General features: G+C 36.9%; 2 long non-coding RNA genes across 2 annotated transcripts in view; one reads left to right on the forward strand and one right to left on the reverse strand.

Annotated features, from left to right (window-relative positions):
• Positions 1 to 4,976, reverse strand: part of LOC145540917 (uncharacterized) — an 18,761-nt gene extending 13,785 nt beyond the window's left edge. Inside the window, exon 1 of the long non-coding RNA XR_014078636.1 lies at positions 4,876 to 4,976. This is a non-coding gene — a long non-coding RNA (uncharacterized LOC145540917). The remainder of the gene's footprint in view (positions 1 to 4,875) is intronic.
• A 75-nt stretch (positions 4,977 to 5,051) lies between these two features.
• LOC145540916 (uncharacterized) lies at positions 5,052 to 9,513 on the forward strand. The gene is made up of 2 exons (XR_014078635.1): positions 5,052 to 8,398; positions 9,175 to 9,513. It is a non-coding gene; the product is annotated as an uncharacterized LOC145540916 (long non-coding RNA).
• Positions 9,514 to 22,586: the final 13,073 nt, after the last annotated feature.

The following is a 22,586-nucleotide window of genomic DNA, read 5'->3' on the forward strand; positions in this document are numbered from 1 at the left end:
TTTTCATCTACTAGTCTCAAAATCCCAATCCATCGTTCCCCCACCTCTCCTCCCCTTTTGCAACCACTAGTTTGTTCTCTATGTCTGCGATTCTGTTTCTGTTTCATAGAAAAGTTCATTTGTATCATATTTCAGATTCCACATATAAGTGATATCATATGGTATTTGTCTCTTTCTCTCTGACTTACTTAATTTAGTACGATAATTTCTCATTGCATCCATGTTGCTGCAAATGGCAATATTTCATTCTTTTTCAAGGCTGAGTAATATGCCAGTGTGTGTGTGTGAGTATGTGTTTGTATCAATGGACATTTAAGTCATTTCTATGTCTTGGCTATTATAAATAATGGTACTATGAACTCAGGGGTACATATATCTTTTTGAATTATAATTTTGTCAGGCTATATGGTCAGAAGTGGGATTGCTGCATCATATGCCAACTCTATTTCCAGTTTTTTGAGGAACCTCCATACTGTTCTCCATAGTGGCTGCACCAATCTACATTCCCTCAATGTTATAGGAGGGTTCTCTTTTCACCACACCCTGATCGGCATTTGTTATTTGTAGATTTTTTTTTTTTTTTACTGCTGACCATTCTGAGAGATGTGAGATGCTACCTCAATGTAGTTTTGATTTGCATTGCTCTATTAATTAGCAATGTTGAGCATATTTTCATGTGCCTATTGGCCAGCAGAATGTCTTCTTCAGGGAAATGTCTAAGTCTTCAGCCCATTTTTTGATTGGGTTGTTTGTTTTTTTGTTATTGAGTTGTATGAGGTGTTTGTATATTTTGGAAATTTTGCCCTTGTCAGTCACATCATTTCAAATATTTTCTCACATTCCATAGGTTGTCTTTTCATTTGTGTGTGTGTGTGTGGCTTCCTTTGTTGTGCAAAAGCTTGTTAAGTTTGATTAGGTCCCATTTGTTTATTTTTTGCTTTTATTTCTACTGCCTTAGATAAAATGACCTAAGAAAACAGCAGTAGAATTTATGTTAGGAAATGTTTTGCCTATGTTCTCTCCTAGGATTTTTATGGTATCATGTTTTATATTTAAATCTTTAAGCTATCAAATGTATTTTCTGATATGTAAATTCTCCCTTTAGTCCCTTTGTGAACTAGTAAAGAATTGTTTTTTAACTAAGGATTCACTAAGCAATCAGAATATATTCACAAAAGAATGTATGTATATATACAGTCCATTGTAACACAAGGTAGTAACAACTGCTTTACCAGTTTATGAGGAATGTCCCTATGTGCCTGCAATCCATGAGAAAAAATGTGTTATGACCATAGTTATTTCAGTGTTATTGGGCAGTTAGAATCTATTAAGGATCTTAAAAAGGCATATATCTTGACACTGAAATGTGCAGTTATTCTTATCTCTATAAAGTGTCACTGCATGAGCAAATAGTGGGGAGGGGTGAAAGGTAAATTCAAACACAAATAAACTAGTATTTGTGTATATTTAAAATCAGATACACTTGAACAATGCAGAAATGGAGAATATATGGTGAGTTATAACCAAGAAAGAATGTGCTCTATGGGCACAGGGCCATAGTTGCTTCTTCTGCTAGAAAAGCAGACAACCCTAAAATATCAGTTCCTATCCACACCATGTAAATATAAAAATATAAAAATTGTACACATACCACAAATTCTAATTATGGCAATGGGTTTGGAAATCATTTCATTCAGATGGCTATGAGGTTTAAATTAAGTGAAATAGGGTACATGAGAGCATAAAGCAGAGTTCCTGGGAACACTGTCATCTTCCTTTTTTTCTTTTATCTATATAATATACAGAGGATCATTATTTAACAAGGAACACATTTTTAGGGATACAGAGAACATAAAAAAGCTCTTTTGTTTTAGACTACATGTGTTTGTCAAGCATAGAGAGACGATGAGTGTTACATATCACTGACATCTTCTTGGAAAGTTAGTGTGCCTAAGTCATAATGCTAAAGGGCTCCTAACTTCTGCCCTAGGAAAGTGACCCAGTAAATCTTTAGAGAAAAGCATTTCTGCTCTTTCAGTTGCAATGCCTGCAGGTATAGCCCCTGCATTATCTGAACAATAGGAAGGCAGAGGACAAGTAGAAAATGCCTACTCCTTCAACAAGAATAAAGACATAGTCTACTTTTGTTGCAGACTCTTATGGAGTTAAACAGGCATCATCTACCTCATCATCACAGGCCACTGTCCAGTACAAAAATGCACTTATCATTCTGGTAAGAGGAATAACTGAGGAGTACTGTAATCATCCATCTGACCCACAACCCAAGCCTTTCACCAGGCTAGAATAAAAAAGATTTCTTTTCCCAAGATAAAAAACGAAATGATGGAGCTATCTGTACTAAGTGATGAGTCAATATCAGACTCTTCTGAACTGATCCACTAGTTTCCAACAATTATCTAAAGAAGGAAAATTTAAACAACGAAATAGGAAAAAAAAAATCTCTCACAGTAGAAAAATAAATCTATCAGAAGGAAGGAATAAAACTGAATGGATGAAGAAATCCTGGTAGATCATATTGCTACTTTGTATTCAGGAAATTAAGATAATATATAAAGCAACTATTTTTAAAATGGGCTCTAAATAAAGAAAAGTCTTTGAGCAAATGAAGTTTCATTATAAACTGAATTGAATGATTATGACTGGTTTTTACTGAGGGCAAAAGAGAAATTAATACAAATAACAAAACTCATGTTCTTAGCCTTAAAAATGGAATTTTAACTTTTGAAAATTAGAGAAAATAGTGATAAAATTGGTTGCAAAGCTGTTTGTTGTAGGTTTACTCATAATTCAGAATCTCTGAGTTAAAATACTATATTTGAAAGTCATTTCCCAAATTTTTGATTTGATGTGATTCAGATTAACTCACAGCTCAGAGGGACAGCATGTAAATTGTATACAACAGTAATTTCATCTTCTTAGATACCAACTTAAAATCCTGTTGAAAACTTACTGATTAAAATCAAACAGGAATTATAGAATGGTCCTGAACACTATATATAAAGGAAATAGACATGAAAACAATGCATTTGATCATCTTGGATTAAATTTATTTAATAAATGAGATGTCAGAAACATTGAAATTTATTAGGAAAAATCTAAATAGTGATCCTATATTAAAATGTGATCATCACTTTTTGCACTTAGAGTTCACATGCAATGCCAGGGTTTCAACAGTTCTTCCTAGGTGACAGTGTATAGAAATACTAAAATTAAAAATTCATCCTAATATTTTAAGGGTAATTGCTTACTTCCTGACAAATGGTATGATATTAAAAAAGGCCTGTATAGTAAGACACATGATTTCTGAAGGTTTAATTATGCAGTAAAGCTGATTTTTTTTTTACTTAAATAAATTTATGCCACATCCTATTTAGGGAAACCTGTTTGAAATATATTGCAATGGGAATATATATTGAATGAACTGATTTCACATTTATATTAAAAAAAAACAGGTTTTGAATTGCATTATACTTGAAATAAGTAAAACTTCAAAATTTTACACGAGTGCTAATCATTCAAAGCATAAAAGTATGTATATTTACAATTCCATAAAACTCTTTTAATTGGTAAGCATCTAAAATATGTACTGGTTTCCATAAATTTCAATTTTTCCATAAATCTTTATGGCTATTCCTGGTAGGTATATAAAGCTACACCTGGATTTAGAGTGTCCATATGATAATCAGCACACAGAATGACACAGAATATGGTTTCTATCCTGGAAGAGAGGGATTCTTATGAATATCAAGTTATATTCTGTCCATTGCAGAAAAAGACTGGCTTTGAGCTTTAATTTTACCAAACCAAAAGGAATGGTGTAAGTATACCATCTCAGGAAAGTACTAATACATCATCTCTGTTAATAGTAAAGACATAGTTGAAAATAAAAATTGAAAAAAAAAACCATTTTCTTTCTTCATATAATCAACAGAGGCTTATTGTTTACCAAGGAAAAGAAGACTTGCAGTGATACAAAAAATAAAGTTCTTTTGTGTTATGGCACTCATGTTTACAGAGAATAGAAGAAAAGTAAACGTACTAGACGTTATTCAAGATCTCCAAGAAAGTTTGTACGGCTGAACCATAAACAAAGAACACTAACCAAGCTAATGTAGTGGCTCAGTGCTAAAGAATCTGCTTGGCAATACAGGAGACACAAGAGAAGACGGTTTGATACCTGAGTTGGAAATGGCAACCCACTCCAGTATTCTTGCCTGGGAAATTACATGGACTGAGGAGCCTGGGAGGCTACAGTCCATGGGGTTGCAAAGAGTTGGACAAGACTTAGAGACCCAACAACAATCTGTTATGGACTTAAAAACAACAACAACAACAACAACAAACAAACAAGCTAATAGAGCTCATGATGTCACTGAGACATCACTGTTTGGTATTCTCCAGACTTTCATCTGTTAAGGCAAGTTACTTTCTATGGATCACAGCTTGGGGCTGAAGAGTAAGCATGTACGCTTCTAACTCAGCGCTGCAAAATAAGTGCCTCCACTTTTTTTAAGATTGCTCTCCTGGTTGATGATGTTAGAAAGTCACATTGTAGTGATGAAAAACACTGACATGAAGGACTACAAGATGAAATTCTTGGTAAGTATGCGAATGATGTGTTTATTAAACCAAATTATTTCACTGATGTACAATATTTTAAAATTTTTCTTCATTAGACTCATCTAATAAGTTTATTTCACCATATACTTGGAAAATAATGATCATGGAAACTAAACCAACAAATGCCCTTTTCCAACAAAACAGAAATAATATTTTTGTGCCACTTATCAGGTTATTATTTATCAGCTTCAAATTGCACTCCTTATACTACGACTAGGACTAACTACTACACACCCATTTCTGCAAACCCAACTGGCTCTCTTGTTAAGTTTTTCTCAATAGTGATGCTGAGGAGTGGCTGGGAGCCTGGGCAAAGGAGAGGGGTGCTTTCCTCTATGTTGCTTGACAGCCATTGTTCTTTATATTGGCAACGACAGTTCTAGATTCCAGAATTTCCCCCCCACATTCTCAGACCCAACTTACTGCCCTCCTCCAAAAACGCCAGCACCAACTGAAGGGCACTTCCTTCTCTGAAATCTGATTTCCAGCTCTGTGAAGAGTGTGTCTGGGGCTCCAGAACGAGCTTTAAACAGTACCCTCTCTTTTAGGTGTCATCTTAGCAGTTCTGGTGATGTCGATGTGTAGAGTCTTCTCTTGTGTTGTTGGAAGAGGGTGTTTGCTATGACTGGTGCATTCTCTTGGAACAACTCAGTTAGCCTTTGCTCTGCTTCATTCTGTACTCCAAGGCCAAATTTGCCCGTTACTCCAGATATTTTTTGACTTCCTACTTTTGCATTCCAGTCCCTTATCATGAAAAGGACATCTTTTTTGGGTGTTAGTACTAGAAAGTCTTGTAGGTCTTCATAGAACCATTCAACTTCAGCTTCTTCAGTATTACTGGTCAAAGAATAGACTTGGATTACCGTGATACTGAATGATTCGCCTTGGAAACAAACAGAGAGCATTCTGTTGTTTTTGAGATTGCACCCAAGTAATGCATTTCAGACTCTTTTGTTGACTATGATGGCTACCTCATTTCTTCTAAGGGATTCTTGCCCACAGTAGTAGATACGATGGTCATCTGAGTTAAATTCACCCATTTTAGTTTGCTGATTCCAGTCCATTTTAGTTTGCTGATTCCTAAAATGTTGATGTTCACTCTTGCCATCTCCTGTATGACCACTTCCAGTTTGCCTTGATTCATGGACCTAACATTTCAGATTCCTATGCTCTTGACAGCATCAGATCTTGCTTCCATCACCAGTCACATCCACAACTGGGTGTTGTTTTCACTTTGGCTCCGTCTCTTCATTCTTTCTAGCATTATTTCTCCACTGATCTCCAGTAGCATATTGGGCACCTACTGACCTGGGGAGTTCATCTATCAGTGTCCTATCTCAGCAATGGCCACAGAACTGGGAAAGGTCAGTTTTCATTCCAATCCCAAAGAAAGGCAATGCCAAAGAATGCTCAAACTATTGCACAATTGCACTCATCTCACACGCTAGCAAAGTAATGCTCAAAATTCTGCAAGCCAGACTTCAAAAGTACCTGAACTATGAACTTCCAGATGTTCAAACTGGATTTAGAAAAGGCAAAGAAACCAGAGATCAAATTGCTAACACCCACTGGATCATCAAAAAAGCAATAGAGTTCCAGAAAAACATCCACTTATGCTTTATTGACTATGCCAAAGCCTTTGACTGTGTGAATCACAACAAACTGTGGAAAATACTTAAAGAGATAGGAATACCAGACCACCTGCCCTGCCTCCTGAGATATCTGCATGCAGGTCAAGAAGTAACAGTTAGAACTGGACATGAAACAACAGACTGGTTCCAAATTGGAAAAGGAGTATGTCATGGCTGTATATTGTCACCTTGCTTATTTAACTTATATGCAGAGTACATCATGTGAAATGCTCAACTGGATGAAGCACAAGCTAGAATCAAGATTGCCGGGAGAACTATCGATAACTTCAGATATGCAAACACCACCACATTTATGGCAGAAAGTGAAGAAAAACTAAAAGCCTCTTGATGAAAGTGAAAGTAGAGAGTGAAAAAGTTGGCTTAAAGCTCAATGTTCAGAAAACTAAGATCATGGCATCTGGTTCCATCACTGCATGGCAAATAGATGGGGAAACAGTGGAATAATGAGAGACTTTATCTTTGGGGCTCCAAAATCACTGCAGATGGTGACTGCAGGCATGAAATTAAAAGATGCTGGCTCCTTGGAAGAAAAGTTATGACCAATCTAGATAACATATTAAAAAACAAAGACATTACTTTGCAACAAAGGTCCATCTAGTCAAAGCTATTTTTTCTCCAGTAGTCGTGTATGGATGTGAGAGTTGGACTATAAAGAAAGCTGAGCACCGAAGAATTGATGCTTTTGAATGGTGGTCTTGGAGAAGACTCTTGAGTGTCCGTTGGACAGCACAGATATCCAACCAGTCCATCCTAAAGAAAATCAGTCCTGAAGACTGATACTGAAGCTTTGGCCACCTGATGCGAAGAACTGACTCATTTGAAAAGATCCTAATGCTGGGAAAGATTGAAGACGGGAGAAGAAGATGATGACAGAGGATGATCTGGTTGGATGGCATCACCAATTCAATGGACATGAGTTTGAGTAAACTAAGGGAGTTGGTGTTGGACAGGGAAGCCTGGAGTGCTGCATTCCATGGGGTCGCAAAGAGTTGGACACAACTGAGCGACTGAACTGGACATCCTTCTTCCCTTTGCTCCCCAGTTCTTTTTCTGTAGTTTTCATCTCCACCTTACCTCAGTGGAATTTTGTCTCTTTTGTATGCCAAAGTCCATCGAGCCAATTCCTTATGTTAAATTATTTCAGTAAAATAAGTGATGTTCTAATTTTTCTTACTTAACCTTAGTGGTATAGTGAATACAAATTTGATTTTTAAATATGTTTATAAGCTGACAAAAAATAAGCATACAAATTGAAAATATGTAGTGAAAGTATGAATTCTAGATAATATGTAAATACTGAAGTTAGAGTCCATCCTGGGTCTTCTGTCAAATCTTAGTCATCTTGTGCTTCTATTTTGATTCTTGTTTGGATAATAAAAACGGGATATAAAATCAAGGGAGCAACTGAGGAAGGGAATCAAATACAATACCCCCAAATATCCTGGGACACAAAGTGTCACACCTTTGAAGAAGGTTATATGAGAAATAATCCAGGTTTGAAGATAAGGTCAGCAAGAAAAGTTGCTTTTTATAAACTTGGCACTAGGTTGTAAGTGAAACATGATTTACTTAGAATTTGCAATCTGAAACTATCCCTTATGCAGTTTGTTTTCTGAATTCATGATTTACAGTTTGAAAAAAACAAGTAATTTAATTCTAAATGGGCTTGAGGCAGTAGTGCCCCCAGGGAAAGGTGTGAAAAATACTATAATGATACTGCGTGAGGAAACTTAGGTTACAAATACTTCACAAAATAATATAAAATTTATTACACAAGTGCTGCCTGCCAATGCTGAAGACAGAAGAGTTGCGGGGTCCTTTCCTGGGACAGGAAGATCCCCGAAGTAGAAAATGGCAACCCACTCCAGTATTCTTGCCTGGAAAATTGCACGGACAGAGGAGCCCAGTGGGCCACAGGGTAGCAAAGAGTTGGATAAGACCGAGCATCCAGAGAAAAAAAAAAGGTGGTTTTTTTCCCCCAGTTAAAATATTCTTAGAGCTTTATACTATTTAGATAAAGATATTATGATTTTTCCTCTGAAAAAACTGGTTGAGGCACTCCTCTTTTGCATGAAGCAAAAGACAGAAGGTCCACATCCAAGCAGGTAAGAGAGACTGGGACACAGTAGCACCATAAGCCCAAACACGCCCATCTTCCCTACGCCACAGTGGAGGTCTGCTGAGGAGTGAAGTTTGAACCGCCCATTGGGCAACCTCTCCTCCCCACCACCCCCAATTTTTAAGACCGTCACTTGGGAGAGATGAACTCCCAAAACAACTAGCTTTGAAAACCAGCAGGGCTCTGTCCACAAGCCGCAGGAGGTTTAGGGAGGTCAGCTCGTAAAGAGGTCGCGCAGACTCACCAGCTCCAAGGCCCAGGGCTAAGCCTGATCTAGGATGCCCCGAACTTGTGTGGGAGAGGCCCATTTGCTCGTTTGAAGTGTTGGCAGCGATAGGTGTCTGATCTGCCGGACACTTGGGGGCCTGCGGGTGCGTTCTCCTGGAGCCTGGCGGCCGCCATTTTTCTCCCTCCACTACCCCCAGGGGGCGGGGATGTTTGGCGCCTTTATGTGTTTCTGGCTTTTGCGGCTGCGACTGGATCCACTCCCTCTGTGGCCAGTAGGGCTTGTGTTCCCGGATCCCACAGGAATGCAGCAATCTGCGAGATGGTCCTGGACAGGTTCCCACCTGGGGCAGGGCACAGACAGTGGTCTGAGGTGCCCTCAGCTCTCTGCGGGGCCTGGAGGTTTGCTGGTCCTCTTTGCTGGTCCTGGAGGTTTGGTTTCAGGGGCAAGCACAAGTCTAGGGCCTTATAAACATGGATGTACTTCATGCAGGTAGGCTAATGCATGTCGTCTTTGCTTTCTCCCTCTGCCTATAGCTTGTGGTTGTCTCCCAGACAGGAGCTTGCACACTCATCTGGAGCCTCCATGTTGGGAATTGCTGCCCAGGGGACACCTGGAGATGGTGGCCAGTGGAACCTAGGCTTGCAATCCCATAGGACCGTATAAAACCTGCTGCGTGAAGGCCTGACCTCTTAATCACATGCCACAATATACCATATTAGAAAACTTTAAACTTTAAGTAAGAAAAATAATCTTCCACAGTTTTGCCAGCAATCCTTGATTTGTGCATTTATGCCACCCATTTTTAGAATCTGTATTGATTGCCTTCTGTATGGTGAATTTTAAATACAATATTTATTTAACAACAACAAAAATCTCTTTTAAAGAGCTGTGCATTAGCTGTACTAAACACAGCATTTGTTTCTAATATGTATATCTTGTGTCTCCCACATCTCTTGTATTGTAGGCAAATTCTTTACTGCTGAGTCACCAGGAAAGCGCTTATAACTATCATGGGTTTAAAAAAAAAAACACAGAAGAAACAGTGAGCCTGACCTTAAACGGTTTACGCTTGCAGGTGACTAGGTGATGGGTCAGTTCTGATTTCATCCTTGAGTGACACTAAAGAAATAATTTAATTCTTTAAGCACGGTTTACTTATCTTGAAACATGGAACATAATAGTAAGTATACCATAAGGGCTTCCCTGGTGGCTCAGTGGTAAAGAATATGCCTGCCAAGCGGGAGATTCAGGTTCGATCCCTGGGTCAGGAAGATCCTCTGGAGGAGGAAATGGTAACCTGGCCCAGTATTCTTGTCTGGGAAATCCCATGGACAGAGGAGCCTGGTGGACTACAGTGCAGGAGTCAGACTGGAGTTGGCAACTAAACAAAAGCAAAACAATTATGATAATTAGCTTATGTGTCAACTTAGCTGGACCACAGAGAGGCAAATATTAGGTTAAACCTTGTTCTGGTTGTGTCTGTGAGGGTGTTTCTGAAGGATATGAACATATGAATTGATAGACTCAATAAAACTGATGGCTATTATTGGTATGGGTGGACAACCTCCAGTCTTTAAAGGCCTGAATAGAATAAAAGGTTGAATTCATTCTTTCTACCTTCCTGTCTTTGATATGGGACAGCAGTCTTCTCCTGTGTTTAGACTCAGTCTGGAGCTACACCACCAGCTCCCTTGATTTTCAGGTCTTCAGACTCAGACTGGCACTTACAGTATAGGTTCTCCTAGTTCTTGTGATTTTTGGACACAAACAAAAACTACACCATCATCTCTCCTGGTTCTCCAGCTTGTTAACTACAGATCTTGGGACTTGTCAGGCTCAGTAATCACATGAGCCAATGGCTTATAATAAATCTTTACATACATACAAATATCATATATATACACATATCGTATAAGTATGTATTTCCTGTTGGTTCTGTTTCTCTGGAGAATCTTGACTTATACATGCACAGAAACTGATTAATTTTAAACTCTGTTAAGTATGCTTGTCAAATAACTAGTAATTAAAAGATAGCCTATCTAACTAAAGGAAAAGTTGAAGGAAAAAAAATGTATTCAAAAGAGACTAGAAAAAGGAGGAGAGGGGAGAGGGGCAAAATGAACTTCAGTTTCAAGTAGAAACTTGTGAATGTGAAAAATGAATGTACAATGAATGGGCAAGTTCCAGAGAGATAATACAATATCCTTCCATTTATAATAATTTCCAAAGTAGATAAAATTAAGCAATGTACTTTTTTACAGATACATATTTCAATGGAGAAACAAATCTTTTAAAACAAGGAAATGATTAAAACAAAATTTAGCATAGTGACTATTCTGTTGGAGGTCGGGAGGAAATATTATTGAAGAAAAGAGACAAAAGGACTTTTAAGATACTGATAATGTTTATTTCTTGGTCTGAGTGCTCATTTTGTTATATTTGTAAGCTGTACAAAAATGTTTTATACAATTATCCCATATCCCCAAAGGACTCTATAATCCCATGCCTTCTGTCAATTTATGATTGAAGATTCCTGCAACTCTTTTTGAGAGGAGTTTCTTTAGGATGGGCTCTGTGCTTCACCTACATACCTTGCAGACGTGAGGTGCCAGGAAGTTTCTTCCTGCAAAAGCATCCCCTCAGCAATGCCAAATAGCAATTGGTAGATATCACAGCTTCCACATCTCTAAATTGAAGAAATACTAAGGTATTTCTACACATATTCTACCAGGATTCAGCGTGTTACCCACAGTAAACCTCTTCATTTACCTAAAATGTTATTGACTTTCTTCTTGAGTCTAAAGACAGCCCCCAAAGAACTTAGTTCCTGGGAACGATGTTCCTAATGTTCATACCCTGAGCAATGTCTTCTCACACTGAATCACAGTGACGCGGTTCTGTTGGAAGCCTACAACTTACAATGACTTGCCAGCTTTTTCTGTAGCACTTTTGGAAATTCAGAGATGCCATATAAGAAGTCTGGCTATACTACTGCTGGAAACATCACATTGAGAAACTATATAGGGGGATTACATAAAAAAATGTGACCCTAGGATGACACAGAGAGAAAGAGAGCCAGACTCCCCTTAAAGAGCTGTATCACTATGATCCCACTCCAGTCACTAGTGACTGCAGGCTTGTGAGAAGCCCAGGTGGCACTGGTGATAAAGAATCCACCTGCCAGTACAGGAGACCTTAGAGAGGTAGGTTCAATCCCTGGGTCAGAAAGATCCCCTGGAGGAGAACATGGCAATCCATTCCAGTATTCTTGCCTGGAGAATTCCACGGGCAGAGGAGCCTGGAGAGCTACAGTCCATAGGGTCGCAAAGAGTCAGACACGACTGAAGAGACTTAGCATGCACACACACAAGAAGTCCCAAATGAGACATACTGAAAAACCAAACAGTTGATCTCAGTCAACACACAGAATTGTGAAATATGATAAATGGTTGTCCTTGCAAGTCACTGATTACAGAGTGATTTGCTACCCAGGAACAGAAGACTAGAACCCTTCTTCCTGTGCTCTCACTTTCCCATTCTTTTGTGGATGCTTCCTATTATTACTTCCCAAGTAGATAAACTTCAGTCTAAATCTAGTATTAGAATTTACTTTTAGGGGAGCCCAAACCAAGACAACACAACTAATAATTAAACCAAATCAATACAAAATAAAGTAGTCTCACATTGTCTAATTGTCACATATAGGCATTCACACAAAAAATGAGGACTCATCATTTCTTTTTTTAGATAGGAAATAGAGCTTAATGAGTAGAACTTACTTGCTAATGACTACAAAATAAAATAATGGCATTGTCATATACTATACAAAAGGAAATGTGTTGTAGATGTTTCTGTCCATTTTTATACCATTCTTCTTCCTCTCCTTTGATCAGCAGTGACAGAGGAAGAATTGAACTATTGGAAGCATTCTTCTTGTGAATTTGCTAGCCTGCTGGCTTAGTTCCTTGAGCTGCTAAAGCAAAATACCTTAACCTGTTTATGAACAAATATATTTGTTATATTCTGGAGGCTGTCCAAGATCAAGGATCGTCCAGATTCAGTGCCTCATGAGGGCTTACTTTCCAATTTACATATCTGTGCTAGCTTTATCCTCACATGGGGGAAAGGGTAAGGGAGCTCTCTGAAGTCTCTTTTATAAAGGCACTAATCCCATTCATAAGTGCTGCACCCTCATGACTCAAATTATATCTCAAAGGCCCCAACTCCTAATGCTATCACACTGGAGTTTAGGTCTCAGTATACCAGTTTTGAGGGCAGGGCACAAACATTCAGTCTATAACAACTTCCTATTTTAAAATTGTATATGAATAAAGGTTTATCATAGCCATATAAATAAAACAAGGTTTAGAAAAGAAGATTTTGATTATTTTAAGTGACTACTTTTGAAATATGTTAATGGTCTCAAAATTTTATTCTTTGAAGAAATTTAAAATAGGATAGGCTTTCATCCTTATGAATAGCTTACATGTAGAGTTTCCAGAAGTAGAAAAATACATGGTGTCTTATTGTCCTTTTAAGCTGGAAAACAATACAGTAGGTCATTTTCTCATCTGCTAATTCACATTTGTCTTTAATTTCTTGTATTCCACATAATAAAGGGTGTATTCAACACATGTCTCACCTAGTAGGTAAAGTGTGAGTAACTCCGTTGAGTGCCTATTCACTTTTTTGAATAGATGAATTAACTTCTTTAGTGATATTTCACTATCTGTAAAGCATTTACCATAGTTAATGTTTTAACAACACTATAGTATTTTATTTGAAATAAAATTAATTGTTGTACATAATTCTACTTTATGTAAATATGTCATTACATATACCTTTGAAACTCCATGTAGAATTCAAGTTCATTTTAAAGTATGTTTTTCTATAGCATGGTTGAAAACTTGGATAGCTGGCCTTTGAAATGTATAAATTATAGAAGGAAAAAATCAGCATAGTTTTCTTTTCCTGAGAAGTGGAGCAGTTAATATTCAACATGAAATGTCTAATCTTTAAATACATTATAATCTAACTGCTTAGGATAATTTTTGCTTTAATACCTTAAGAGTCTGCAAAGCCTGAAGGATGGGATTATTAAGATGGAATTTTAATGTCAAAATTATCAGAGAAGTGAACATATTGCTAGTGTTCATAAAAAATTGTATTCAATTTCTGAATGATTTGTTCAAATAAGAGATGAGAATATATTTGATTATAGCTAGTAAGTAACCCAAAATTTGATCAGATGACTGGAGGTCACTGCTACATAAAGGCTGTCGACCTCATAGATTAGACTATTTAAGAGCTGAATTTACTCTATATAAATGTACCTGAAGAGATAGGCATAAAAATGTGGCTAGGAAGTAATTAAACTGTGGAATATTTAGTAGTGAAAATAATAAGGAAAAGAGAGTATGAAAATTAAAAATGAATGTAAATGATGATAATTTCTTTGGAAAACAATGCAAAAGTGTAGATAACATTTCTCAGTTTTCATGTTTTTTAAAGCTCTGGGGTAACTCAAAACCAACATACACAACATATTTCTAAACTTAAATCTTATTTTATTTAGCAGACCTTTTGATTAGTGTTCAGATTAATCTACAGTGTAGAATTTACTATAGAAAGCCAACTAATATGAAAAGCAAAAGCAAAATAGCATTTAACTGTACTATTTTAGGTAATTGTTTTTTAAGCAAATATGTACTTTGCAGTATTCTTTATAATCATACCTGTCAGTTTCTTGAGGAGAATTATCCCTATAGCAATACAAACTTCCTCTTCTACATTAACAAATACCTACAATAATGTGCTCATACATAACCATTTATGACTAATAATAGAAACTATAATAAGCAATCAATAGTCATTCAAACTTACAATTAAAATTTTTTAGCCCACTGATGGGGGAAATGGAGAAACTTGTCTTATGTATTGGCCTTAAGATACAAAAGCTCAGTAGGTATCCTTCTTAGAACAATGCACATTTGTAATTTATGAATGTTCTTTTATATTCTTGAAGATATAAATATACAGTTACATTTTCCCTTTTCCCCAGTGCTACATAATTATAACTTGTAATATGTAAATATGAATTCACAGGATGTTCAGTAGGAGAAAAGAATGTTATACTTGCAGATTTGTCTAGTATTATATTTGCAGAATTCAGATCTTATTATTAGGCTTTATGTTGCATTGCAAAAAGTAAAAATACATTGTTGTAAATTTTACTTGTCTAGAAAACATATCATCTGGTGATTCTGTTAAGATTTGAGGATTATCTCAACATTATTTATTGTTAGAAATAGACATTACAATTTTGGCTGAAAATTTTAGTCCCTTTACTTTTATGTAAGTACGTGGAGGTCATAATGTCCTGTATTCTTGGTGATAAAAAATAGTTTGAACATTAATATCATGAGATATTAAAATTTATAGAACCTTAGCATCTAGGCAGAAATGGCACACTAACTGATTGGCAGTGGCTGCCTAAATGCAATTTAAAGGATTCTATCATGATTAGAGATTGAAGAATACTTATCAATCCAACGAGTAAGAGCCCTTGGCTGACTGAGAACATATGTCTTGAGTCCTGGATGGGAGCGTGGTGGCAAGCAGGCTGTGGACTTGCCTCCCCTTATCTAGTATATATCAAAGATCACTATAAGCTGGCCAAAATGAAGATACCAATTCCTAAAACATATCACTGAATTATCAGACAGACCTATTTCTGATTTTGTGTCCATATATTTGCTCAAAATCTGATTCTTGTAACTCTCTCCGCTTAGTCCTAATTTTTTTCTCCTTTCAAGTCTGCAAACATTTTAGATCTTCTTTTCCCTCCTTGGATATTTCTCTTTCCCAAATCAAAAGTCATTAGTTGCTCCAAATTTTTAAACATCTCTACATTTGCTCAGTTCAGTTCAGTTCAGTCTCTCAGTCATGGTTAACTCTTTGCAACCCCATGGACTACAGCATGCCAGACCTCACTGTCCATCACCAACTCCTGGAGCTTACTCAAACTCATGTCATCAAGTCGGTGATGCCATTCAACCATATCCTCTCTTGTCCCCTTCTCCTCCTGCCTTTGATCTTTCCCAGTATCAGGGTCTTTTTCAAAGAGTCAGTTCTTCACATCAGGTGGCCAAAGTATTGGAGTTTCAACTTCAGCATCAGTAGTTCCAATGAATATTCAAGTCTGATTTCCTTTAGGATGGACTGGTTGGATCTCCTTGCAATCCAAGGGACTCTCAAGAGTCTTCTCCAACACCACAGTTCAAAAGCATCAATTCTTCAGCGCTCAGCTTTCTTTGTAGTCCAACTCTCAAATCCATACATGACTACTGGAAAAAACATAGCTTTGACTAGATGGACCTTTGTTCGCAAAGTAATGTCTCTGCTTTTTAATGTGCTGTCTAGGCTGGTCATAGCTTTTCTTTCAAGGAGCAAGTGACTTTTAATTTCATGGCTGCAGTCACTATTTGCCGTGATTTTGGAGGCCAAAAAAAAGTAAAGTCTCTCACTGTTTCCATTGTTTCCCCATCTATTTGCCATGAAGTGATGGGACCAGATGCCATGATCTTAGTTTTATGAATGTTGAGCTTTAAGCTAACTTTTTCACTCTCCCCTTTCAATTTCATCAAGAGGCTCTTTAGTTCTTCTTCACTTTCTGCCGTAAGTGTGATGTCATCTGCATATCTGAGGTTATCAATATTTCTCCTGGCAATCTTGATTCCAGCTTGTGTTTCATCCAGCCCAGGATTTCTCATGATGTACTCTGCATATAAGTTAAATAAGCAGGGTGACAACATACAGCCTTAATGTACTCCTTTCCCGATTTGTAACCAATCTGTTGTTCCATGTCCAGTTTTAACTGTTGCTTCTTGACCTGCATAAAGATGTCTCAGGAGGCAGGTCAGGTGGTCTGGTATTCCCATCTCTTGAAGAATTTTCCAGTTTGTTGTGATCCACACACATTTGCTCAAGTTCTTCTTAAAATATTACTCCCAGAACTAAGTCCTTTAGGTGATATCTTAACTCTGTGAAGTAAAACAATGATTTCTCTTCATGAACACACAGTACGCTTGTGTAATGCAACATAAAATCCCATTATCTATTTCATGGTGTTTTCATCCGTTGGATCATACTGCACTTACCATTTAGTACAGTATTTAGATTTTTAAAAAATGAAACGTTCTTATTTGTTCCAAATACTAGGTGTTTACTAAGTCACTTATCTTATAATAATGATAAGCATATTTTTATGATTGCTCGTTACTAGCCGAGTCATACTAAGCATTTTATCTTGATTATATTACCTAAAATCATCACAGCCTTGGTTGTATCTACAGAATAGAAACAAACAAACAAAAAAGTACCAGAAGAAGTTGAATATTCTGCCCAAAGATGTGGTAGCATTACATTTAACCTCTTTATGTTTATTATGTTAGTTTAGAACAATTCATCCTTTTGAGTTTTTATTTAATATTGATGTTAGGCTCTCTTAGGAGACAAGGAACACATTCTGAGTTTATCCTAGATGTTGAAGATTTATTTTAAATGGGCTTCAAGAAAATGTTAGTGGAAAACTGAGTTACACAGCAAGTCTCAAGTAAAAGGAAATTTTCTGCAGATATTTAATAGCTTTAGTGTCTCAACTGCAATATTCTTTACCCAACAGAATGCTTTGTGCTTAGCATCCTTCTTGAGAAGAGCTTTTCTTTCCTCTTTACAGTAGGAAGTGATATCATGGTTATTCAAATGCTTTCTGTCTCTTCTGCTACTGCCTATAGTGAGAAAAAAAGACTACTCTCTGCTTAGATCCTTCTAATTAATTATATCCTCCACATATTTGTTTTGATCACAATACTTGATGCTTGTCATCTTACCAAATACCTTTCATTTAGTGTTTTTTGGTTCTCCCAACAATCTTAAGATTGGCAACTTTATATTTTAGATATGGAATATTTATTTAGCTATTGTCAGTGAAAGTGAAGTTGCTCAGTCGTGTCTGACTCTTTGTGACCCCATGGACTATATGGTCCATGGAATTTTTCAGGCCAGAAAACTGGAATGGGTAGCCTTTCCCTTCTCTGGGGGATCTTCCCAGCCCAGGGATCGAACCCAGGTCTCCCTCATTTCAGGCGGATTCTTTACCAGCTGAGCCACAAGGGAAGCCCAAGAATACTGGAGTGTGTAGCCTATCCCTTCTCCAGTGGATCTTCCTGACCCAGGAATCGAACCAGGGTCTCCCGCATTGCAGGCAGATTCTTTACCAACTGAGCTATCAGGGAAGCCCATTGTTATTAATGTAATATAACAAAAAACAAGTGATGATTAATTGTTCTTAACAAGCTTGGAACATTTCTCTGATTTTGGTAACTTTACATCATTGAATCAAGATACATTCATACAACATTTGGTATATGCAACATTTTAATTCTCAAATGACATTTAAAAAAAAAAACTTGATGCTTGGAGAAATAAACACAAATAGACAAATTATCAAATAGGACAATTCTGAACATGGATTCATATTCAGGTTTGACTCCAAAGTCTAGGTGCTGTATCTATGCCTATCTTCTCTCTGTTTCTTAGGTTCTGCCTATTCTACTAGGCAGCAATGTTTTTTCTGTGTCCCACGTTTGCATTCCAAAGCTTACTAAATGATGGTTAAGTCCTTGGTCCTCTAGTGATCCTGAAGAACTTGAGATTTTGCCACATGCCTTGCTTGTATGAAAATATAAGGTATGTATGGCACTTCTTTGATCCACTAGTCTAATAGATCTATCAAAAATAAATCACATTAGCTTGAACAACAATGTCTTGGTAACATAGCAAAATGTTAACAACATACACACTTGCAAACCCATAATGTAATTTTGTTGCATAGATCTTCTGCTTGTTAAACTTCAAATTCACAAATCTCCTTTTATGTAAATGAAAACATTTACCTAATTTTCACTTGTTTTATCTTCCATTTTCCATGTTTTCTTAAGTGTTATTTATGGAGAATGTCCAATTGTATACACTTTTAATGTTCTCATCAGCAGTGCTCTGCTGGAAACCAGGAACTCTTTTTGTGAAGTAACCACTCTTTTATCATTATTCTCCTTTATTGGACTTCACACTTTCTCTTCTTTTCAGTTGCAAAATTGCTTGACACATTTCTCTGCAGATAGCTATTCATTTGTCTCTAAACAATCAATATTAAAAATAAAGCTGTTCTTGTATGTTCACATTTCTAGCAAAAATTGAAAAAAAAAAGAATTGGGTCACACAAACATTTAAATGTTGATAGTTACTCCCAAATCATCCAATAGATTGTGTTACTCTATTCTACCTATAATGATGCATTGATGCTGTATACTTTTGCCCCACCCTTGAACACAAGGTTTAATTAATTGTTTTTCTTATTGTTATATATTAATTGTACCATAATATGTTCTTTTTTGAGGGGAGCTCCAAAATCACTGCAGATGGTAACTGCAGCCATGAAATTAAAAAACACTAGCTCCTTGAAAGAAAACCTATGACCAACCTGACAGCATATTAAAAAGCAGAGACGTTACTTTGCCAACAAAGGTCCATCTAGTCAAAGCTATGGTTTTTCCAGTAGTCATGTATGGATGTGAGAGTTGGACTATAAAGAAAGCTGAGCACCGAAGAATTGATGTTTTTGAACTATGGTGTTGGAGAAGGCTTTTGAGAGTCCCTTGGACTGCAAGGAGATCCAACCAGTCCATCCTAAAGGAGATCAGTCCTGGGTGATCATTGGAAGGACTGATGTTGAAGCTGAAACCCCAATACTTTGGCCACTTGTTGCGAATAACTGACTCTTTGGAAAAGACCCTGATGCTGGGAAAGATCAAAGGCGGGAGGAGAAGGGGACAAGAGAAGATGAGATGGTTGAATGGCGTCACCAACTTGATGGATGTGAGTTTGAGTAATCTCCAGGAGTTGGTGATGGACAGGGAAGCCTGGTATGCTGCACTTCATGGGGTAGCAAAGAGTCAGGCACGACTGAGGGACTGAACTGAACTGAACTGTATATGTTAAGTACTGCATATACTTCTACCCATATCTTTTGATTCTGTAAACAATTTAAATACTCACTTAGTTTCCTTTGCAGCTTTTTAAATTCTCAATTAACTGCATCTTTGTTTTCCTAGAACCCATCTTAGGGCCCTGCAATTTTCATTTCTTCATTTGTTCTTTTGGACAGTTTCCTCTTTCCATCTTCTTTGTGGGTATTATTTTAAAAACTTTAAGATGCCAGCAATATGTTTAGAAAGCATATATATATCTCCACAAGATAAACTTCATTAATTACAAGTCAGTCATCCCTCTATTGGCTGTCCTTATAGCTACTTAATTGAATTAAGAAAAACTTAGGAAAATTAACTGATCTAAATGCAGATAAACCTAAATTCTTCTGAATGAGATAATAATAATGTGCTTTTATACTTTATAAAGAACTTCAACCTACTTCCCACTTAATCCTAGCAACTCTTGGTAGCATAACTATTAATATTTCTATCATGAAGATGAGAAAACTGAGACTCAAAGACCAACTGATTCGCCCAAAGTAACAATTTAGATGGTAATACACATGGGATTTTAACTTCAAATATAATATTGTTTATACTTGAGCTTGCTGTTTTTAAAAAAACATGAAGTATTTCTGTAATCGTCTTCTCTGTTGCCTTTTGCACCCTAACAAAATGTCCTCCCTGACTGAAAAAGCCACTAATTAATTCTGTTGAATTAAGACTTTTAACATCGAAGAGCCCTCTGTTCAAAATCCAAATACCCTTAGAGATTTAATAATCATGCTGTTAAGTAATTAAACCTTAGTAAGAATTAGCTTATCAGATTGCTTTCCATCAACCACTAAGTGAGAAGCAATGGAGCACAAAGTAGAAGAGATGGGATGGGGTGGGAACTGGAACAGAAACAATCCTGAAGGCAACTGACAGGGTGTAACTAACTTTGTGGAATGAAATTCTGGATACCTGGTATAAATGGTGAGTATAACTACTAGAGCTGTAGGAGAAAATCAATTATTTCATAATTTTGTCATATGATTGATTTTGGCTAAAGACATAAGCTAACAGTCATTCTATGTTAATTGGTATTTTACCTCTTTTATTACCCTTGTTCTCTCATTCTATAGATGATAGTATTTGCTTTTACTTTATAGACTATGATGGTAAAACTAACCTGACTTCTCTGGTGTGCCCTTCTCTTGGCCTGTCACATATTCTCATAGATTTCAACTCAAAGACAAACAAATCAACAAAATTCCCCATCACTGAGGCTTCTCAGACCATTTCCACCACTTTCCAGACCTGGTAAATTTGGCCACTCCCCTTCTTATAACCTCAGTTTAATGTACGCAAGCTTATGTTATACAGTCATGACTCCTTTTCATAATTTTCTTTATATCTTCTTCCTTCTATCTATGTTATACTGGAATACAAAGTCATGTTTACCTTTGCATTCCTGACATCTCTCACAAGGTCTAGATCTTGTGGTCAAGACAAATAGGTACTTAGTAAATATTTAATGAATTAAGACCTGAGAAAATATGTGAATATGAATGTAAGTATATTTCTATATAACAGTTATTTCATCCTCTCTCAATCAAGCTAGATAGTCATCTGTGTTTGTGCTATTAATACTTTAAAATTGTTTTATTATCCTCACATTAATTTCATAGACTTCTTTTTAAAACAACATATTTGAAACCAGAGACTGGAAGATAAAAGAAGTTTCACCAGGAGCACATAGTAACCTAGTGAAACAAAAAAAACAAAAATAAATCAAACACCAAATGGTAAAACTTAAGCTATATCCCTTCAGTTAAAGGAACACAAATAGCTTTTCTTTAGATGAAAACAAATTTTAACTTATATTACCAGTGGGCCAATATATGATTATATTTTATATTCTTGTGGCTAAACAATACATATAAGATCAATTCAGTGAATTTATTAGTCAAAATTAGAAAAAAAATAGCGATCAGTGTTTTGAGTATCATAGGAGAAAGTCTATCAGTTTACTGGCTGCATTTTCAAAATTTATATTTTTATTTAGTTATGTAACTGATTTTTCTGCCGTGGTATAGATACATATTATGTTCTATATGGGGTGTCCATAGATTCAGTTTGGTTCAGTTCAGTCGTTCAGTCGTGTCTGACTCTTTGCGACCCCATGAATTGCAGCACGCCAGGCCTCTCTGTCCATCACCAACTCCCTGAGTCTACTCAAACCCATGTTTATCGAGTCGGTGATGTCATCCAACCATCTCATCCTCTGTCGTCCCCTTCTCCTCCCGCCCCCAATCCTACCCAGCATTAGGGTCTTTTCCAATGAGTCAACCCTTCACATGAGGTGGCCAAAGTATTGGAGTTTCAGCTTCAACATTAGACCTTTCAATGAACATCCAGGATTGATCTCTTTTAGGATGGATTGATAGGATCTCCTTGCGGTCCAAGGGACTCTCAAGAGTCTTCTCCAACACCACAGTTCAAAAGCATCAATTCTGTGGCATTCAGCTTTCTTCACCGTCCAACTCTCACATCCATACATGACCACTGGAAAAACCATAGCCTTGACTAGATGGACTTTTGTTGGCAAAGTAATGTCTCTGCTTTTAAATATGCTATCTAGGTTGGCCATAACCTTCCTTCCAAGTAGTAAGCGTCTTTTAATTTCATGGCTGCAGTCACCATCAGCAGTGATTCTGGAGCCCCAAAAAATAAAGTCTGACACTGTTTCCACTGTTTCCCCATCTATTTCCCATGGAGTGATGGGACCAGATGCCATGATCTTAGTTTTCTGAACGTTGAGCTTTAAGCCAACTTTTTCACTCTCCTCCTTCACCTTCATCAAGAGGCTCTTTAGTTCTTCTTCACTCTCTGCCATAAGGGTGGTGTCA

The sequence above is a fragment of the Giraffa tippelskirchi genome, chromosome 3, assembly GCF_054371585.1.
Source record: "Giraffa tippelskirchi isolate mGirTip1 chromosome 3, T2T-mGirTip1v1.2.pri, whole genome shotgun sequence".
In the NCBI taxonomy this organism is placed as follows: domain Eukaryota; kingdom Metazoa; phylum Chordata; class Mammalia; order Artiodactyla; family Giraffidae; genus Giraffa; species Giraffa tippelskirchi.